General features: G+C 39.5%; 1 protein-coding gene and 1 pseudogene across 7 annotated transcripts in view; both read right to left on the bottom strand.

The window, feature by feature from the left end:
- ZNF638 (zinc finger protein 638) overlaps positions 1-21,897 on the bottom strand; it is a 144,985-nt gene that overhangs the window by 106,150 nt on the left and 16,938 nt on the right. The window lies entirely within an intron of this gene.
- Positions 1,143-10,581, bottom strand: LOC145544525 (ATP synthase F(0) complex subunit C3, mitochondrial pseudogene; annotated as a pseudogene).

Genomic DNA, 21,897 nt, shown 5'->3' with positions numbered 1-21,897 from the left:
TGATTCCTAGAATGTCGACGTTCCCTCTTGCCATCTCCTGTTTGACCACTTCCAATTTGCCTTGACTCATGGACCTAACATTCCAGGTTCCTACGCAATATTGCTCTTTACAGCATCGGGGTTTGCTTCTATCACCAATCACATCCACAGCTGGGTATTGTTTTTGCTTTGGCTCCATCCCATCATTCTTTCTGGAGTTATTTCTCCACTGATCTCCAGTAGCATATTGGGCACTTACTGACCTGGGGAGTTCATCTTTCAGTGTCCTATCTTTTTGCCTTTTCATACTGTTCATGGGGTTCTCAAGGCAAGAATACTGAAGTGGTTTGCCATGCCCTTCTCCAGTGGACCACATTCTGTCAGACCTCTCCACCATGACCCATCTGTCTTGGGTGGCCCCACACAGCATGGCTTAGTTTCATTGAGATAGAAAAGGCTGTGGTCTGTGTGATCAGACTGGCTAGTTTTCTGTGATTATAGTTTCAGTGTGTTTGTCCTCTGATGCCCTCTCGCAACACCTACCGTCTTACTTGGGTTTCTCTTACCTTGGACATGGGGTATCTCTTCACGGCTGCTCCAGCAAAGTGCAGCCGTTGCTCCTTACCTTGAACAAGGGGTATCTACTCACAACGGCCCCTCCTGACCTTGAATGTGGAGTAACTCCTCTCGGCCCTCCTGTGCCCACGCAGCCGCTGCTCCTTGGACCTGGGTAACTCCTCTGTATAGTTATTACTTTACACCATATATTTACTTTTTAAATCATATAGGAAGAAAAGGTTACAAACAAAACTTGCAATAATATTGACTTTTACATTTACCTTTGCCAATACTTCTACTATTTTTCTTTATTTCTTCATATAGTTTTGAGTTACTGTCTAGTGCTCTTTCATTTCATCTTGAAGGACTTTCATTATCATTTCTTATGGGGCAGGTCTACTAATAACTAATTCTCTTGGTTTCTGTTTATCCGGGAATATCTTCCTTTCTCCTTCATTTGTTTTTTGTTTTCACATTCAATAAAATGTCTTTGGAAATAACATACATTTCTACAACACCAACACTAGAGTTTTTAGAGTCCCAGTAAGATACACAATTACATCTGTAATTTATACAAATGAAAACATTTTAAGCAGTAGTTTCTGTTACAAGGCAAAAAACATCAAGAAAGCAACCACCAAACCAAAGAGATCCAGTGCTTCAGACAAGGCAAATCCAAGAATAGCATATGAGAACTGTTTTTCTTTCATGAAGGGTTTCTGTCATATCCAATGATAAGGCCACCAAAGACTGTTTCAATACCAGCACCAGAACCAGATATTCCTTCTGTTGCAGCACTTGTGTCAATAAATTTGGCTGTAGTTATCAATGTTTTTGCTTACTGCTCTAGTCAGAAACTCCCACTGGATTAGCTGAGACACACACATTCTGGGCCCCATTAAATACTGTAGAGCTCTCTCCAGTCAAAGAGAATACTGATGATGTAGACACTGCACTGGATGCAATCATGGATCCAGCTTGGATCAGAGTTGGAGTGCTAACAAGCTTGGCATAGGTAAACTATCTTAAACTCTTTGGGGTGACAATTGCAGGACTTGAGTGACAAGTGACATGGGCTCCTCTCCCACCTTCCATCTTCCTGGGGATGGCAGCAATGGCAGTCGAAGGAATGTGACTCTTTCACTTTTTAAGGAGAGTTTTACCAGACATAGAATTCTTAGTCTATGAATTCATAGAATTCTTTTTTCTTTTAGCACATTAGCAAGTCATCCCACTGCCATCTAGCCAACATGGTTTCTGAGGAGAAATTGGCTGTCATTGTTATTGAGGCATCCTTGTACAAGATAGGTCCTTTCTCTCTCACCTCCTTTCTGTAGATGAGAGAAATCTACAAGGAAGTTTTCAAGATTTGTCTTACTCTTCTAACAATATGACTATATTGTGTCTTCCAGTGATCTCTTTTATACTGCTTGGAATTCATTAAACTTTTTGGATGTGTAATTTTATGTTTTTCACCAAATCTGGAAATTTTTTTTGTATATTATTTCTTCAAAATGTCCTTCTTTCGTATTTTCTCTTTTCTCTCTCTCTGGGATTCCTGTAATATATTGGTATGTCTGATGCTGTCCCACATACCTCTTAAGAGTTTGTTCTTTTTAAAAAATTTATAGATATATATTTTTCCTTCCTGCTCCTCTGACGGGAAAATCTCAATTAACTATTTTAAAGTATGCTGATTTGCCTACTCAAATCTACTATTGGGCGCTTGTTTTAATTTCCTTCTTAATCACCCTATTCGTGAAGTTGGGATGCCCATTTTAGGATTAAGGGCATGACTGAACACATGACAACCAACACTGGAAAAATGAGATTGAGAGCAGTTTGCTATCACTTACTAATAATACTTACAGCCTGGGGGAGGAGGACATCACATGGGACCCCATGGGAGTGAACAATCACATGTGGGAAATAAGCTTTGCAATTTTGAGAACGTAGGTTGATACCTGGTTCCTCCAGTAAGCTGCGATTGTCTTGTTTGAATACGTTCACAGGCATGCAAGAAAAGTAAACCTACTACTTAGGGATAAGCAGGAACTATACCTGGTCCCCATAATAAGAAAGGCTGTTTTGCTGTGGTTACTGAGTTTCTTTTTGAAGTAATGAAAATGTGTCTAATAATGATTGTGGTTATGAGTATGTAACTATGAATATATGAAAAACAATGAATAGTTTCAATGGATGGATTTTATGGTATATGAATTATATCTCAATGAAGCTTTTATATTAAAAGTTCCTTTCATAACTAATGAGAGTTTAAGGCTACACAGAAAAGAAAAATATATAAAAAGTGTAAGTCTTCAAGTCAGCAGCCAGGCCAGTTTTCAAGGAACAATGAGCTATGAGCATTTCATCGTTCATGATCCAGCAGCAGCTCTGCTGATTTATCTCTTCACTCCCTCTGAAACAGGCACTTATTGTTCCCTACTTAATAAGTCTACCACAAGTGACTCAGTATTTCTAGGTTTGTGCTTCGCTTCTACTTTGGCTTTTGCTTCTCTTCTTTTTGAGAATCTCAAATTCAATTTTTGAGGATGTTCTTGTCCTCTTTGCTGCAGAGTTCTCATGCTAGTCTACTCACAAGTCTAAGGCACTTACCCCTGATTTAATTAGCTGTGGCAAAGGCAGTAAGGTAATATGATACATTGCAATGGGTATGCAAAATGATACAGCCACTCTAGGAAATGGTTTGCTGCTTTCTTGCAAAGCTAACTGCATTTATTGTATGCCCCAATAATCCCACTCTTGCGTATCTACCCTAGAGAAATAAAAACTTACGTTCACACAAAAACTGTATACAGATATCCATAGCAGATTTATTTGTAATGGTCCCAAACTGGAAACAATCCAAAGGTTCTTCAAAAGATGAATGGATAAACAAACTTTAGTACATCTATACAGTGAACACTACTCAGCAATAAAAAGGAACAAATACACGAAACAACTTGAAAGAATTCAAAACATCATGCTAGTGAAAGAATCCAGCCATAAGAGGTTACATACTATACAATTTCAACTCAACATTCAAAAAACTAAGATCATGGGATCCGGTCCCATCACTTCATGGCAAATAGATGGGGAAACAATGGAAACGGTGACGGACTTTATTTTTGGGGGCTCCAAAATCACTGCAGATGGTGCCTGCAGCTGTGAAATTAAAAGACGCTAGCTCTTTGGAAGAAAAGCTATAACCAACGTAGACAGCGTATTAAAAAGCAGAGACATATGCTCAGGGCTGGGGCAATGGGATGACCCAGAGGGATGGGATGGGGAGGGAGGTGGGAGGAGGGTTCAGGATGGGGAACACATGTAAACCCATGGCTGATTCATGTCAATGTATGGCAAAAACCACTACAATATTGTAAAGTAATTAGCCCCCAACTAAAATAAATAAATTAATTAAAAAAAATAAAATAAAATAAAAGCCAATAGTACTTTAACTTAAAAAAAAAAAAGAAAAGCAGAGACATTACTTTGCCAACAAACTTCCATCTAGTCAAAGCTATGGTTTTTCCAGTAGTCACATATGGATGTGAGGGTTGGACTATAAAGAAAGCTGAGTGCCAATAATTGATGCTTTTGAACTGTGGTGTTGGAGAAGACTCTTGAGAGTCCCTTGGACTGCAAGAAGATCAAACCAGTCAATCCCAAAGGAAATCAGTCCTGAATATTCACTGGAAGGACTGATGCTGAAACTGGAACTCCAATACTTTGGCCACCTGATGTGAAGAACTGATTCCTTAGACAAGACCCTGATGCTGGGAAAGATCAAAGGCAGGAGGAGAAGGGGACAACAGGATGAGATGGTTGGATGGCATCACCAACTCGATGGACGTGAGTTTGAGCAAGCTCCAGGGAGTTGGTGATGGACGGGGAAGCCTGGCGTGCTGCAGTTCATGGGGTCACAAGGAGTCAGACACAACTGAGCAACTGAACGGAACTGAACTGACTATACAATTTCATTTGTTTGACATCCTCAAAGCCACAAAACTATAGTTATGGAGAGCAGATCAGTAGTTGTCAGAAGTTATGGGTGAGGAAAAGTATGACTACAAAGGGCTAGCACAAGGGAGTTTTTGGAGTGATGAAACTGTTCTTTTCTTTTTTTGCTTGGCTGCACCTGATTTTATAATAGTTGTGGTATGCAGGATCTAGTTCCTTGACCAGGGATTGAACCCTGGTCTCCTGCACTGGGAGTGTGGAATCAGCTGCTGGACCACCAGGGAAGTCCAAAAACTGTTCTTTATTCTGATTATGGTGGCAGTTACATAAATCTATATATGTGTTAGAATGCAAAAAAAAAGTACACCAAAATAAAAAAATCACTTTTTCTGTTATTTATTATTTTCATAATACAAGTATTACCACTTACTATTATCATAATTAAAAAAAAAAACTAATGGACTTAGAATATTTTATGTCCTGAGTGTTTGTGTTCCTCCCCACTCATCCCCCCACCCCACCCCCAGTCCCCCAAACTCATAAATTTACATCCTAATCCCAAATGTGATGGTTTTAGGAGGTGGGGCTTTTGAGATGTAATTAGGTCACAAGGGTGGAACTCTCATGAATGGGATTAGTACCCTTAAAAAAGAGACTCCAGAGAGCTCTATGCTCTTTTTCTGCCATGTGAGGATACAAGAAGAAGATAGGAGCCACAACCTAGAAGAGGGTTCTCACTAGATCTGACTATGCTGGCAACCAGGTCTTGGGCTTCCAGACTGTGAGAAATAAATTTTTGTTGTTTGTAAGTCACTCATTCTAGGATATTCTGACAAAGCACAAACTGACACAGGTATTATATTAACAAGAAAAACATGGAAGAAATGCAAATAGCCAACAAAGAAAAGATGTTTAGATATAGTTAAAAGTCAAAGGAATGCAAATTAAAACAGCAACAAGATATAGTTCATTTTTCAGACTGGCAAAAATTAGAGACTGATAGTGTCTATACTGACGAGGGGAATGTGGGGAACTAAGTAGCCTCATAAGGTGGTGAATATGTAAACTGGCAGAGCCTTTTTTAGAGGGCATTCTAATAGCATCTTTAAAAATGTGCATATATATCCTTTAAACCAAATAGTATGATTCATTTAGACAATTCTAGAACTTACCACAGTGCTACCTGGTATACAAGGAATCATTAAATGCATGAAAATTGAGATTACCAGGTAAGATTTCCTGGAAAAGAGAAAAGTTTAAACTGAACCTTCAAGGATGGCTAGGGCTTTCCAGGTGGCACTAGCAGTAAAGAATCCACCTGCCAGTGTAGATGTGGGTTCAATGCCTGGGTTGGGAAGATCCCCTGGAGGAGGGCATGGCAACACACTCCAGTATTCTTGCCTGGAGAATCCGATGGACAGAGGAGTCTGGCGGGCTACAGTTCATAGGATCGCAAAGAGTTGGACACGACTGAAGAGATTTACAGAGCACATACACAGGGTTTAAATCAGTGATGACAAAAAAAAAAGTATATTCTAGGAGAAAGAAAAGATGAGTCACAGTGGCTGAAAGAAGCAGGATAAATATGGTAAACTGACAGTGAAAGGCTTTCACAGGCTTCAGTGAAAAAGAAAAACAGGAAGTTAGAGAGTACAAAATGGAAATTTCCTCACACAGTGAGGTCTGCCTCCTATTTTAGGAGCCAACAATACTGGGCCTCCCATAAGAAATCCCCCTATACCCAGAATTAACTGATAGTCCACTGCACTTCCACAGGCCCTGAGGGAAACCTCTTTATCACTGGATCTCAGATTTCATCCTGTATCAGAATCACCTGGTAAACTTATTAAAACACAGATTGATGGCCCCATGCTCAGAGGTAGGGGACCATTCAGTAGGTCTAGGGACCATAACTTTAAGGCCATTGTTCTAGTCAAATTAACCTCCTCTGAATTGCTATTAATAAAATACCATCATAGTAAGCAACTGTTGTTTTTGCCTTCTCAGCATTCTCCTGCCTTCTTCCAGTAACCAAACACTTTTCCAGAAGGGAACCACTTCTAAGTAGTTTATGTGTGGCTGATCTGCACCACCCTCTGCCCCCACCACACACACACCCCATAGTAGGCACATGACCAATCAGAATATTCCATTCTCGTGGTCACAGTAGTTGATTCAGGATTGAGGAGGGACTTCTCCACTGGTGGTCCAGTGGCTCAGACCACACTCCCAATGCAGAGGGCCTGGGTACAACTAAGAGTTCACATGCCATAACTAAAGACCCCACATGCTGCAATGAAGGCTGGAGATCCCACCTGCCACAGCTAAGACTGGGTGCAGCCAAATAAATAAATAATAAATAAAAATAAATTTTTTTTAAAAGTGAGGGGACTTCCCTGGTAGTCTAGTGGTTACGACTTCGCCTTCCAATACAGGCAATATGGGTTTAATCCCTGGTCCGGAAGCTAAGATCCCCCATGCCTTCATTCCAAGAAGCCAAAACATAAAACAGAAGCAATACTATAACAAATTCAAAGATTTATTTCATTTTAATAGAATAAGGTCCTCCCTGCCTCTATTCTAAGAAATCACCAAGGAAGTCTGTGGTATTCTCCAGAGTTACTGGCAGCTCCCCTGCCACCACGAGAAGGCAGCCTTAGGATGAAGCCTCTGCAGATAATAGCAGATGAAGAGAGGAATAAACCTGGTTTCTATAATGGCACAGGGCTTCCTGGTGGCTCAGCAGTAAAGAAACCCCTGAGTCAGGAAGATCCCCTGGAGAAGGAAATGGCAACCCACTCCAGTATTCTTGCTTGGGAAATCCCATGGACAGAGGAGCCTGATGGGGTCCATGGGATCACAAAAGACTCAGACATGACTTAGGAACTAAACAACAACAGCAATAATGACATAAATGAGCCATTGCTGAGTTTTACCAGCTTGAAGCCCTCTCTACTACTGTTAGGTAAAACAATGAATTTGTTTGAATTGGTTTTTCTGTATCTCAAAGTCAGAAACTAATCTAAGTCATATAACTGACTATTTATGGCAGGAAATAACAAGCTTCAGTCAAATTGATCTATCTAAAAACATACAGTAAACACCATAAATAGCCTTGCAAAGAGGTGCCTTTATTGCCTAGACAGAAATCCCCAAATAGTGTGAGTTAGATATACTAACCTTACTATATTGCAAAAGCTTCTACTGCATGCTAAGTAAAGGAGGGACTTCCCTGGTAGTCCAGTAGTGAAAAGTCCACCTTCCAATGCAAGGTTCAATCCCTGGTCTGGGAGCTAGGAGCCCACAAGTCGTGTACCAACTAGGCCCACAAGCCACAACTAGAGAGAAGACCATGCACCACAACAAAGTCCCAGCACAGTCAAAAAAAAAAAAAAAAAAAATTAAAGTGAAGGAGGAGACATGATGGGAGATCTGATAAGGATCCAAAAAGAGCCACAGAAACAGGACAAGTGATGGGTCAAGGTCATTCCAGGCCTCCTCCAGCCCACCCCAAATGACTCTAGGTGGGACAAAGGTATATACCGCAAGGTAGTGAGCCAGTCTCTGGGATGCAGACTGTGGACAAGAGGAAGATAAGCTGTGCCTCCCCACCTTGAAGATGCCTAAAGATAGAGGCCAAGACTGAAACAGTCAAATTGACTGAAGGAGCTTAACAGAGAAAGGCCTATTCCTAAGGAACATGAGCTTTCCCATTCAATATCCGTGGGGATGCTGTCTTTCTGGAAGACAATTTACCTTAACAAAACCTTTTTTTAAAATGTCTCCATCCTAGATATAGCAATTTTATATCTAGAAATTGATCCTAAAGAAATTAAGACTTACAAATAACAAATGCTGGTGAGAGGTGGCGAAAAGGGAACCCTCCTACCCTGTTGGTGGCAATGTAAATTACTGCAGTCACTATGAAGAACAGTAAGGAAGTTCCTCAAAAAACTAAAAAGAGTTTCCATATGATCCAGCAATCATATTCCTGGGCATACATCTGGAGAAAACCATAATTCAAAAAAATACATGCACCCCATTGTTCATTGCAGCACTATTTGCAACAACCAGGACATGGAAGCAATCTAAGTGCCCATTGACAGAGGAATGGATAAAGATGTGGTTATTGTTGTCGTTCAGTTGCTAAGTCATGTCTGACTCTGTGACGCCATGGACTGTAGCACATCAAAAACAGGTTCCTCTGTCCTCCACTATCTTCCAGAGTTTGCTCAAATTCATGTCCAATGAGTCAGTGATGCCATCTAACCAACTCATCCTCTGCTCCACCCCAGTCCCTGGAAACCACTTTTCTCCTCCATGTTTCTATGAGTTTGAGGTGTTTTTTTAGATTCACGTGTAAGTGACACCACAATACTGTCCTTTAACATGTATGAAATCCTTTACCTAAACAATAAGCAAGCACAAATTTACTCTGCAAAAATTTACAGAGCAAGTATTTTGATTATTCTGTAAGTTTTAAAATATATGCATTCTTAAACTCTTTTTCTTGTTTTCATCAAAGAACATCTGGTCTGTTACTTGCCTCTTCCAAATCTACTTAAAAAAAAAAAAAAGTGGCATTTTTAGAGTTCTTTTGTTGCCATCTTGTGGTCTTCTGTAGTATTGCTACTGAAAAATTTAAACCTTTGAGTCGGGTTCTGGAAAAATTTTGATCCCCTTTTATAGACTCCTGAATTTATACCTTTTTTAAAATGTGGAGACCAAAACTGGGCATAATCCAGTCTATTACTGAAGTGCTAGACCAAGGCTGGCCATGCCCAAAACCAGAAAGGAAAGCTGTCCCACCAAGTCCCTCCTGAAGGGAAACCTATGCAACTTTCCAGTTATAATAGTCAAAACAGTTCTTTATGCAGAATTCATTCTGCGTTTCCTTAGTTACTCTAGTGACACTTTATATCAAATCAGAATTCTTAAATTAGTCACTATCCTATTTCTTCACCTCAAGGATGGGCTCCCCCTCAAGGGTATTTCCCCTTCCCTTCCGCTGAGAGTGAGAAGGAACAGGCTGGCCCCGGCGAGACAAGACCAGTGCAGATCCAAGGGGAACACTCCTGCGTGAGGGTGAGAGGGGAAGACTGATGGGTCCCTTAGACACATGTCCATTTCCTGCCAGCTCCCTGGTGTTGGCAACTGAGAGCCCAACTTAAACCCCAGAGAGAACCTGAGTGCACCCACCTTACCTGCTTGTCTGCCTTATGGTCAAGATAATCTTTGAAAATTCCTTATTCAAATTTGGCATTCACAGTTTTGTGCAACCGATCCTAAAGAGCAGGTGGTCAGTTCCTCTAATTCTTCTTCACTCAACTTTCTTTCTTGACGACCTCCTTATGTTCTTCCTCTTTTGTTCCTCTAGTGTTCACAGCCTGAGACAGAATGCTCCTAACCCCTGCCCCACCCATTCATGTTTGAAGATCTGTAGGAGTGGTTCTTTCGTTGATCCAATAACTCAGGAACTACTAGCATTTAACAGATGAGGGTCAGATATACTAAAAATCCTGCAATGAAAGAATGTGTGTATATAACTGAGGGGTTTCCCTGGTGGCTCAATGGTAATGAATCTGCCTGCCGATATAGGAGATCCCTGGGTGGGGAAGATCCCCTGGAGAAGAAAAGGGCAGCCCACTCCAGTATTCTCATCTGGAAATCCCATGGACAGAGAAGCCTGGCGGGCTACAGTCTATGGGGTCGCAAAAGAGACACAGCTTAGCGACTAAAAACAACACATAGACAACTGAAGCACTTTGCTATATAGCAGAAATTAACACATTAAAAATCAATGATGTGTGTATGTGTTCAGTCATCCAGTCGTGTCCAACTATTTGCGACCCCATGGAATTCAGCATGCCAGGCCTCCCTGTCCCTCACCATCTCCTGAAGTCTGCCCAAGTTCACGTCCATTACATCAGTGATGCCATTCAGCTATCTCATCCTCAACAATACTTCAACAAAAATAAATAAATAAAAATCCTGCAATGAGTGAGACATTCCCTTAAAACTAATATTCCTGCCCAAAAGTTTAAAAATACCACTACTGTTCAATTGTCTCACCTCCTGGATCATGCTTAACTCTTCTTTATAAATGGTCAGTTCAGTTCAGTAGCTCAGTCGTATCTGACTCTTAAAACGATTTACACACAGTTTCCACAGACTGTTACAGAATGGACTGCATATTCACAAAGTGAGAAAAAGGCAACAGCAGTCCCTCTGGCCCTCTTCAGTAGTACATATTTCTCTTCCTTTACCTCCATGAATCAGTTGATTTTGAGTAACTTAAATGACTCTTTGCAACCCCAAGAACTGTAGCCTGCCAGGCTCCTCTGCCCATGGAATTCTCCAGGCAAGAATACCAGAGTGGGTTGCCATTCCCTTTTCCAGGGTATCTTCCCAACCCAGGGATCAAAACTGGGTCTCATGCATTGTAGGCAGATTCTTTACCATCTGAGCCACCAGGGAAGCCCAGAGAATTACCATATGATCTAGGAATTCCACTTCTAAGTATATACTCAAAAGAACTGAAAGCAGGGACTTAAGCAGATATTTGTACACCAGTTCACAAGAGCCAAAAGGTAGAAACAACCCAATTTTACCCACAGGTGAATGGATAAACAGAATGTGGTATATACACATAATGGAATTTGGCTCTGAAAACGTATGAAATTCTGATACCTTCTACAACCTAGATGAACCTTGGAGACATTACGCTAAGTGAAGTAAGTCAGCCACAAAGGTACAGAAATTGTATCACTCCCCTTACATGAGGAACCTAGAATTGTCAAATTCATAGAGAAAGAAAGTAGAATAGTGGTCATCTGGGGCTCCATGGAGGGAGGAATGGGTAGTTACTGCTTAATAGGTACTGAATTTCAGTTTGGGACGATGGAGAAGGCCAGGAGCTGAATAGTGATGACAGGCGTGCAACAGTGTGAACGTACTTAACGTCACTGAAGTGTATACTTAAAAATGGTCAACATGGTAGATTTCATGTTATGCATATTTTACCACAATAAAAAGAAATTGAACACACGATTTCGCATGCAAAGTCATATACTCAGACTTTTTTTTCTCTCCAGTGAATTACATACACTAACTAACGAAGACAAGGAAATGGCAACCCACTCCAGTATTCTTGCCTGGGAAATCCCGTGGACAGAGGCAGTTGGCAGGCTACAGTCCATGGGGTCGCAACAGAGTTGGAAGCAACTTAGTGACTAAACTACCACCACTAATCAAGATGAGAATAACTGCTCTTGGCCATATCTCAGAACTAGGTCACTAGTTCCTGGGATGCCAGATCTGATTTCTTCTGAAAGCACCCATGGTGTCTCTGTCTCACCCATTACCTCAACAATCAGTAATTGTCATTCAAGGCAGGTCACTCACTGCAACAACCAAAAAAGTCCCAGCCAGCTGGGGTAAAGGTCCCCTGTTCACCACAATATATGCTTCATCCTAGACTCCCAAAGCGATGAAAGGAAAGCATGAAGACACTAAAGGAGTTTTAAAACTTGTATAGGTTTCCATGTACAAAGCTAACAGAGATATAATTCAAGTCATATAGAGTGGTGGTTCTCAAACTTTAGCATATGCCACAATCATCACACGTTGCTGCTACCGACATATGCCCCAAGTGTTTCTCATTCTGTAGGTTTGGGATGGGGCCCAAGATTTTGCATTTTTAGTACGTTTCCAGGCAGTACAGGAAACTATTGGCACAGGGACCACATTTGAGAGCTACTGAAGAACAGATTCAGAAACATATTCTTGTCATACCTATCTGACCCCAAAGAAGGTCAAAAGGGAGTAAGGAGAAAGGTGAAGAGTGGACAGCTGCAATTTCACCCTTTGAAATTGCTGTTTCTTAAATAAATAGATTTTTTCTAAACATTCAGCAAAATTAAAATGTAAACACCCAAAGAGACACTGAACTTTTGAGAAGAAAAAGGGAAATACTAACAGTGACAATTCAGTACCTACAAATTATTTAAGATTTAGAACTTTTTCCATCATCCTCTTTTTCTGTTTTCCTTGGGCCTGTTTAGAAACTAGAAAAAAACTTTTCTTCTGTGGTCAAAAGCTTTACTACACTCTTTCAAGCCTGTAATTCTATGAAAATGCGATACACAGCAAGCAATTGAGAAGGCAGAGCTGTAGCTGCATCAGAGCCAAGGGGAGGATAGCGCTGCCAGGGAGAGGGGAATACCAGGCAGCTTCTCATAGACTACACACATCTGATCCCAAACCAAAGAATTTCAATGAGCCAACGACAGTATCTCAGGAGTTAGTACAAAACGTAAGTAGCACAGCCTCTGGTTCCTCACTTGAACAGAATTACCTGTCTAAACTGAGTCTGGGTGGACTCTCTGATCCTTTCAAAGCTTATGGGTGTTATTTTTTAATGCTTTGCCTAGAAGTTTTCACAGGGAACTCTCATTGAAGATTCTACAGGGAGTGAAGGGAAAAGCTCTGGTCCCATGATACTGAGCTCTCTAATATATACTTACAATGTTGAAATGCTCAATTTTCATTCCCTAAAACTGCCACCATGAAACAAACCATCATGCAAATAGATTTAATGCCTAAGTTAAGGAAACGTGATAACAGTGTAAAATTAATTAGAATGATGTGATCACCGTATTTTCATTGTCGTCTTCCCCAAGGACGTAGCTAACATTTTACCTTTCAACTATGACAAGAGTCACAAATTCTACTCAGGACACACACACATGGGAGGGACAAGCTAGAACATAAATAATTGAAGAGATCAAGATAACATAAAATTCAATACCAGAAATAGAATTAAACATTATTTTTAATGAACCATGATTTAGGCATGTAACATAAATGCAAGCAATTATGATATTAGAAATTATAAATTTGAAACTGAAATAAAAAAACAAAATAAAAGAGAAACAATTATTAAAATTTTCTTGCAGCTCATATATTTTTGATCCAGAACTAAAACCTTGACACCCTTTCCCCTGTACCAAGATGTCAATGTAGTTAGCATGCAACCTATAATACAGAACTCAGCCCTTGAATCCAGTATATTTTTTTAATTGATTTGCATAAAAGAAAACAACACCTCTTAAACACAGGTACTTTCAAACAAACATGAAGCTTTGCATAGTGAGTTTTGAATTTAGGATAATTCAAAGGTATTTTCATAAGTCTAATGCTCTGATGTTATAAAATTTAGCTTTTAATACTTTCATTTGGGGGACATAACTGGTGGTCCAGTGGCTAAAACTCCACACTCTCAATGGAAGGGGCCCAGGTTCAACCCTTGGTCAGGGAACTAGAATCCACATGCCTCAACTAAAGATCTCGCATGCCAAAACTAAGACCCAGCACAGTCAAATAAATAAATACTTTCATTTGTAGCCATCCATTCACCTTATTGTTATTAGCTGAAAAATTAATTTTTCATTTTCATAAAGTATAAAATCAAAAAGTCTCTTAGAATTCAGTCCTAAATTCCATAATTGGGGGAATGGCAGTAAGGCCACAATTTTCACTTTTGGAAACCAACTTCAGTATGTGAAAGTGATCCAGACTGTTTCTTAAAAAAATATTTGCCAGAGACTTCCCTGGCTGTCCACTGGTTAAGACTCTGTGCTTTTACTGCAGGGGGCGCATGTGGATCCCTGGTCCAGGAACTGCTGCAGAGTCAAAAAAAAAAGTTTGCCAAATATATATATATATTTACTACAAATGGGAGAGCTGAATTATATGGCACTCCTTTTGAATGCCCTTGTAAAAATAATCCTTTTTTTTTAGATGAGTAGTTAGATGAGCTGTAATGCCAACCAAAAAAGCGAAATAGTTGAGTCATTCATCACTGGTAAACTGAAGGGAAAGATTTTCCCTTGGATGCAAGTACAGATTGATTTTTTTATAACTATTAAAAAAGCACTGTCATCTCTAAACTATACATTGAAGACTAGGGTTATGCATACCATAAATTCTTCAAAGTCTTGAACCATCTGAAGTTCAGGAATTAGTATCCAATTTATGGTGATCATTACTATCTTGGCTGCATTTTTAAAGCATTTAGTCTAAAATTATTCCTAGTAAAATCTGCAATAAACAAATTATTAAATCTAGGCCTTGTCTTTTCAACATGGTCCAATGCTAACCCCAACTATTCACTAATCTAGGAGCAATATCTATAACCAAGCTAATATATTTTTATCCACTTACATTAAATTTTGACAGACTTTTCTAACGTAAGAGTCACCCGATATTGCCATTTCATGGGCAACAAATTCAGAATTTCTTCAACTCATTAAAATTTTAAGGCATCACAAATTTGTTAACTGTGTGATATTGTCTCTTTATGTATTTTCATGAGCTTAAATCGGAAATGCCACAAATAATTTAAATTTGTAATATTACCTGGTCATATCTTCAGTATGCTATGAAACAGTATTTCCAATGATATTTACATTTACTTTTTTTCTGTTTGAGGTACATAATTTCTGCTCTACTCAAAAGGCATTGCTTTAGGAACTTACCATTGATATATGGTATTGATGCCCAGGAGTATTTTTTCTTACCAAGTAAATAGCTACATATTGTAGTAGTGTCCCTTATTTCACATTCAAAAACAAGCCCTATTTTAACTTTTCCATATACTAGTTATGGAGCTTACTACATATGGTTGGTTTTAAAATGGCATCTTGGGACTTCCCCAGTGGTCCAGTGACTAAGACTCTGTGCTCCCAATGCAGGAGTTCCATGTTCAGTCCCTGGTCAGGGAATTAGACTAAGAGTTTGCATGCCGCAATGAAGACTGAAGATCCCATATGCTGCCACTAAGACCTGGCCAAATAAACACATAATAAAAATAAAGTCTGTTTTAAAATTAAAAAAATAAAATGGCATCTTAATTTGTGCTCTTTTGACACAGATACACTTTGCATACTAAAACAATAATATTATGCATTTCCACAACAAAAATCTTTTTTTTAAAAATAATCAAAAGGCCTTTTTCTTTCCTTACTTTTGAGAGAAAAGTGGACTCCAAATATACTGCCCTTCCTTCTTAAAGCTACAGTGAAAAAACAGTAGCACAAGGACAAAGCATAACTGACTATTGACACTTAGCCTTGAAACTGGGGGCAAAAGGGAATGGTGGGGACATCCGAGGGGAGGTGTCTTTCTAAAAGGGACAGGCACACCCCAGCTCCAGTCTATTGCAGCAGCATACTAAAGTAATCTCAGCCTTCATGGAATTTTTAAACACTGGGAATGCAGACTGGTGTATGTGTAGTGTGCACATGTGTGTGTGTGTGTGTGTGTGAGAGTGAATCTGCTTTTTTTTCTTTTGGCTTTGTCGTAGCATGTGGGACCTTAGTCCCCTGACCAGGGACTAAACTCATGACCCCTGCATTGGAAGCACAGTCTTAACCACTGAACCGCCAGGGAAGTCTGAATCTGCTTTATTTATTTTAAAGTGATGGCAACTAATCCTACACATAAAACACTGTTGCTGCTGCTGCTAAGTTGCTTCAGTCGTGTCCGACTCTGTGCAACCCCATAGACGGCAGCCCACCAGGCTCTGCCGTCCCTGGGATTCTCCAGGCAAGAACACTGGAGTGGGTTGCCATTTCCTTCTCCTAAAACACTGTTACAGTCCAACAAATGGTCCACAGGCAATCAGTTTGGGACAACTTCCCCTCCAAACACCCTCCCCAGCCCATCATAAGGTTTAAGTCTTATGAACATCAATCTATATTCTTAGCAAAACTAGCAAACAGTAGTCTTTTTACACAAAAAGCTCTTCCTTCTTTGTTTGGAGCTTAACATGCTTACAAAACTTTGGTTAACTTCCCAGAACACCCAGTTGCATCTAAAAAAGCCTAAGTTGTTTTTATTTTGCTTTTTTAATGGCCTTACCTCCTAACTTCATGTCATCCAAACCACCCTTGTTCTAAGAAAACAGCTCAAAATGGAGCTAACTGTTCAGCTCTTCTAAACTAAACCTGTAGAAAAAAAAATTAACAAATAAGAAAACTCCTAGGCCAAGAAATTCTTGTTCTGTTTTTGTAGCCAGTTTGTGCCAAAACTCTTAAATATATGGCACACATTCTCTCAATTAGTAATTCTGTCCTTCTCTATGAAAAGCAAAGAAACCTACAGGGCAAAAGTACTCAAGCAGCTATGTCATTTAAAATAAACCAAGGAGGGAGGGGATATAGGTGTACATATAGCTAATTCCTATAACTGTGTCCTGAGAAACCTATCGTGGGTTTCTCAGTTAGAACTCAGCAACAGTTAGAACTGGACTTCGAACAACTGACTGGTTCAAAATTGGGAAAGGAGTATGACAAGGCTGTATATTGTTACCCTGCTTATTTAACTTACATACAGAGTACATCATGTGAAATGCAGGACAGGATGAATCACAAGCTGGAATCAAGAATGCCAGCAGAAATATCAGCAATCTCAGATACACAGATGATACCACTCTAGTGGCAGAAAGTGAAGAGGAACTCTAGTGGCAGAAAGTGAAGAGGAACCAAAGAGCCTCTTGATGAAGGTGAAAGAGGAGAGTGAAAAAGCTGGCTTGAAACTCAACATTCAAAAAGCGAAGATCATGGCATCCGATCCCATCACTTCATGGCAAATAGTAGGGGAAAAGGTGGAAGCAGTGACAGATTTTATTATCCTGGGCTCCAAAATCACTGTGGACGGTGATTGCAGCCATGAAATTAAAAGACATTTGCTCCTTGGAAGGAAATCTATGACAAACTTAGACAGTGTATTAAAAAGCAGAGACATCACTTTGCTGACAAAGGTCCGTGTAGTTCAAAGCTATGGTTTTTCCAGTAGTCATGTACAGATGTGAGAGTTGGACCATAAACAAGGGTGAGCATCTAAGAAATGATGCTTTCAAACTGTGTTGGAGAAGACTCTTGAGAGTCCCTTGGACAGCAAGGAGATCAAAACAGTCAATTCTAAAGGAAATCAACCCTGAATATTCATTGAAAAGACTGAGGCTGAAGCTGAAGCTCCCATACTTTGGCCACGTGATGTGAAGAGTTGACTCACTGGAAAATATCCTGATGCTGGGAAAGACTGAAGGCAAAAGGAGAAGAAGGCAGCAGAGGATGAGATGATTAGTAGACAGCATCACCAACTCAATGGATATGAATCTGAAGAAACTCTGGGAGATAGTGAAGGACAGAGAAGCCTAATGTGCTACAGTCTATGGGGTCACAAAGAGTTGGACGTGACTTAATGACTGAACAGCAATAGATGATTCACTTCACTATACAGCAGGAAGTAACACAACATTGTAAGCGATTACACTCCAATTAAAAAATAAAATAAACCATGGATGGGGACTTCCTTGATAGTCCAGTGGTTAAGACTCCACTCCCAATGCTGGGGGCAGGGGTTCAATTCCTGGTTGGGGACTAAGATCGCACATGCCACAACTACAGAAGCCCGCCTGCTGCAATGAAGACTCAGTGCGGTCAAAATAAATAAGTATTATTGAAAAAAAAATAAACTGAACAATGGAAAAGGATTTTAAAGAAGGCATTTTACATATTGTATTCTCTAATCAGTCAATAAAATTCCAAAAGTAAAAAGATTTTTAAAAATCATAAGTATTTGAAAATTAACAAATATACTACTAAATAATATTTGGAGCAAAGAAATCAAAAATGAAATTACGAACCATTTAGAAGGTGATGAGAAGGAGAAAACTTTAGACCAATGAGATATTACTTTAAAAACTAAAACAGTCCTCAGAGGAAATTTTAGAGTCTTAAATATTTTCATCATTAAATAGGCTTTAAAAAATTATTATTCAAAGTAAGAAAAAAGGATAAAAAGCAGAATACAACAGGAAGCAGGAATTGATAAACTTAAGAATAAATTTTAAAAATAACAGCAGGGATATATAAATCCAAAACTTTGTTCTTTGGAAGAACAAAACACCAAAACCCTGATTTTAGTAAAGAGTGGGGAAGGAGGGAGAGGGCTGAACAAAAATACACAGGATGAGAAATAAGAAAGACGATATAAAAGAGACTAAATAAACCGCAAGAGATAATCACATGCAACCCCATGACAACAAACTTGAAAATCAAATGAACACACATGACTTCTCAGCAAACTATAAATTATAAAAATTGTCTCAACAATAGAAAATTTGATTCAATGAATTACCTCAAAAGAGAAAAACTTGTGGGTTGTGTCTATATATGATATATATATATGCATAAAAATGTATAGCTAAACAATATTTATATTTCAGCAATATAATTATAAATATTTATAAACTAAATTTTGCTGAAATGTATATATTATCTTGCTATTATAAGACCACATTGCTAAGATGTGGAATGTAAGAAGAGAAAGATTAACTAAAACGTGACTATTAAAATATCAATATGATCTCATATGTGTAAAATTAAAAGATATGCACACGTACACACATACAGAAATGCATGAAAAGATGATAACCAGAATGCTAACAGTGGTCACCCCAAGATGAAAGGATACCCCTGCCTGCACATCTCATTCCATCTTCTCTGGCCCCTAGAGCCAACAAATAGTGAGCATGGAGGGTGAGGGAAGGACAATACTGTGAACTGGCTAACTTTTCAAGGGAATCTCCATTCTTTGAAGGAAATACTGCCCAAATTTGAACACCCATCAGAATCATTTTGGAGAGTCTGTTAAAAGAGATTACTGGGCTCCACCCTAGGGTTTCTGATTCAGTAGGTCTGAGGTGAGGCCTAAGGATCTGCATTTCCGGTGCCCATATGATACTGATACTGCTGTCCCAGAGATTAAATTTTGGGGATCACTGTCCTAAAATAACTTTCAATATTCTAAAAGGTTCTTGAAATTACTGTGGTCTCCTGTTCCACTCTCTTTTGCCTTTTTTATCCCCTTCTATTATCAGTTTATTGAAGTTTGGAGAATTAAATTCTCAAATATTTTTTTTCTCAAGTTTCTGAAATGTACCTTAAAATGTTCATGAAGATCCTGTATGTGCTCCTAGTACACTCTACTACTACAAAACTAATGGCTGAAAAATGCAACAAAACAAAACTATAGCAAATTATCGATATATGAGTCTGATGAGATCAGAGTACATTTCTTTCTCAGTTAACTGTCTAGTCACAGGCCAGCAGCTTTGGTCTGTGATGCTGTCTAAGCTTCCAAGTTCCCTCTATTTTGTTGCTTACATTCTCTTTCTGTCTGCCTAATTGAAGTTAGCTCACCACACAATTGTGTCCACAAGAAGGAAGACAGAGAACAAACTCAAAGAAGGGGAGAACAAACCCAGTCCTTTAAAACGTGCTTTCTCAGCAAGGACACAGTGTCCCCAAAGGGCAAAACCTGGTTCATGGGTGGTAGAAGGGCAAAAAAACTAGTTCTTTTTATGCTAAAGCGCAGATATTTACATACAGTGCATAAACAGATATATGATATATATCTATGGTATTAAATTTTCATGGGGGCAATTTGGGGGAAAAATGTCTAAGAAGGCTCCTTACAGAAGTGATAATGAAAAAAGACTGCAAAAGTATGTTTTAAAGGCAAGTTTCAGAAATTGCACACATCTCTTCTGCTCTCAAGAACTTAGTCACAAAGATAAACCTAGATTCCAGGGAAGCTAGGAAATACTCTTTGGCTGGGGAGCCACTGGCCCAGAGTAAACTTGATTTCTTCCCATATGAGCCTCTTCACGGGGCTGCTTAAGTGTTCCCACAACACGACAGTCAGTTACACTCAAAGCAAGTAAGCCAAGACAACACATGGAAGCAGCAATGTCTTTTTGACCAAATCTTAGACCCTATACACTGCTACTTCCATCACTATGTATACAGGTATACGGAACAATCCTTATACAATATGTGAATACTGGGAGGCTAGATGTGGAGATCAACTAGGAGATTGGCTTTTTACTTGGAAGTACAATTGGAAGTTCTCATATTTGCATGAATAGAAAAATCATTCTGGTTGAATTCTAGTGTCCTCAAAGCCCTGGCAAAATGTTAACTCTCCAGCCAAATTTCACTACTTCCTTGTTTGTGATTCTACATCACACTTTCCCACCTCTGGGACAGTACCTATTACACTGTATAATGGTTCACTATGTACAAGCCTGTCTCTCTAGTGCAAATACAGGACTGAGGCTTACTATGTCCTCCAAGCTCCAGGCAGTGTTGAATTTTTAAAAGTTGCCAGTCACTCTCAGCACTGGTAGGGAAACAAGTCTGGGAACAAAGTGAGAGGCGAAATTATCTATTTAGCTCATCACTGATTTGCCTTTTAAATGTAAACAACTTGCTTAAAACAAGCAAGTAACCTAGCAAATGAAACAAACCCAGAATACAAATTTACTCATTTCAATGCTAGATGTAACCTCTCTGTCAACCAAAATTTTCACATAGATAATTTTGTCACCAGTTCCAAGCTTGCTCTGCTCACCACATGACAGACCAATTAACCAAGAGGCGAGGTGTTAAGGCAAGGAATATGACTTTATTTAGAAAGGTGGCTGACCCGAGAAGATGGCAGACTAATGTCTCCAAATCTACGGATGTGAGAGTTGGATCATAAAGAAGACTGAGCGCCGAAGAATTGATGCTTTCAAATTGTGGTACTGGAGAAGACTCTTGAGAGTTCCTCGGACAGCAAAGAGATAAAACCAATCAATCCTAAAGGAAATCAACCCCAAACCTTCATTGGAAGGACTGATGCCGAAGCTGAAGAGCTGACTCATTGGAAAAGACCCTAATGCTGAGAAAGACTGAGGGCAAGAGAAGGGGGAGACAGAGGATGAGATGGTTGGATGACATCACTAACTCTATGGACATGAATTTGAGCAAACTTTGGGAGATAGTCAAAAACACGGAAGCCTGGCGTGCTGCAATTCATGGGGTCGGAAAGAGTTGGACATGACTTAGCTAGCGACAGAACAATAACAACGTCTCTAAATATCAACTTATCAGGGTCTGGATATCATGTTCTTTTATAGAACAGAAAGGGAGAAGAGGTGAGGAAGTAACGTAAAAAAAATTCTATTTATCTTGCAAAATAAGAGGGGATGTGTTAATTTCTTCTTGTCTGCAGCCATTCACAGGTGGGCCAGGTCAGACTGTCTCTAACAAAAGCACTTCAACAGTCAGGTAGCAGGGCAGGGTTCCCGGAGGCAGGCCATTATGTATGACTGCAATAAAAAAAAGCAAGAAAAAGCAAAGGGTAAATAAAGTCAAAGAAACAGATCTACATGGAGTCAGAATTGGTTCTTCCCTGCAGCAATTTTACACAGGTAGGCAAATTAAAATCCAAACTCCACTGGATGAGTTTTGAAAGAGAAAAACGTGTGTTTCTTTGGAAAACTAT

Source organism: Giraffa tippelskirchi, chromosome 4 (genome assembly GCF_054371585.1).
Source record: "Giraffa tippelskirchi isolate mGirTip1 chromosome 4, T2T-mGirTip1v1.2.pri, whole genome shotgun sequence".
Lineage (NCBI taxonomy): Eukaryota > Metazoa > Chordata > Mammalia > Artiodactyla > Giraffidae > Giraffa > Giraffa tippelskirchi.
The sequence above is the reverse complement of the archived record's forward strand: the minus strand, read 5'-3'. Positions and strand labels throughout refer to the sequence as shown.